Consider the following 469-nt stretch of genomic DNA (forward strand, 5'->3'; position numbering starts at 1 on the left):
GGGGTTCCGGCGGCATCTCGCTCAGCTCGGCGTCAGGGTTCCCCCAGCACCTGCAGGGGAGAGATCTTGTGAGGGGCTGGGCCGCTGCGGGGGTGCAGGGGGCACCGCTGGATTCCCCCCAGAGGCCTCAGCCCAGGGAGCGGAACCTTTCAAAGTGAAGTCACTCACGTTCGTCCCTCACGCTCAGCTTCTCAAACCCATGGCAGCCTGTGAGTCCCTGGTCCCTGAGCTCGCTGCCCCCCTACAGCCTCCCGGAGAGGCCCCCTCACTGCCCCCCCATCCCGCTCTCCCAGGCCCCCACCTTCCCTTTCAGCCGGCCTGGCACTCCCTCCCCGCACGGCCCAGGTCGGAGCACCTGGAGGTCCTGTGCTCCCTGGAAGGAGCGGGGCTGTCTGGTCCTGTACCCCCTGCAGCAGCTGAGCCCTCCTGCCGCCCCAGGGGGTGGAGCAGGCCCCTGGGAGCCGCCCCT

The sequence above is a fragment of the Myotis brandtii genome, unplaced genomic scaffold (genome assembly GCF_000412655.1).
Source record: "Myotis brandtii unplaced genomic scaffold, ASM41265v1 scaffold97, whole genome shotgun sequence".
NCBI classification, from domain to species: Eukaryota; Metazoa; Chordata; class Mammalia; order Chiroptera; family Vespertilionidae; genus Myotis; species Myotis brandtii.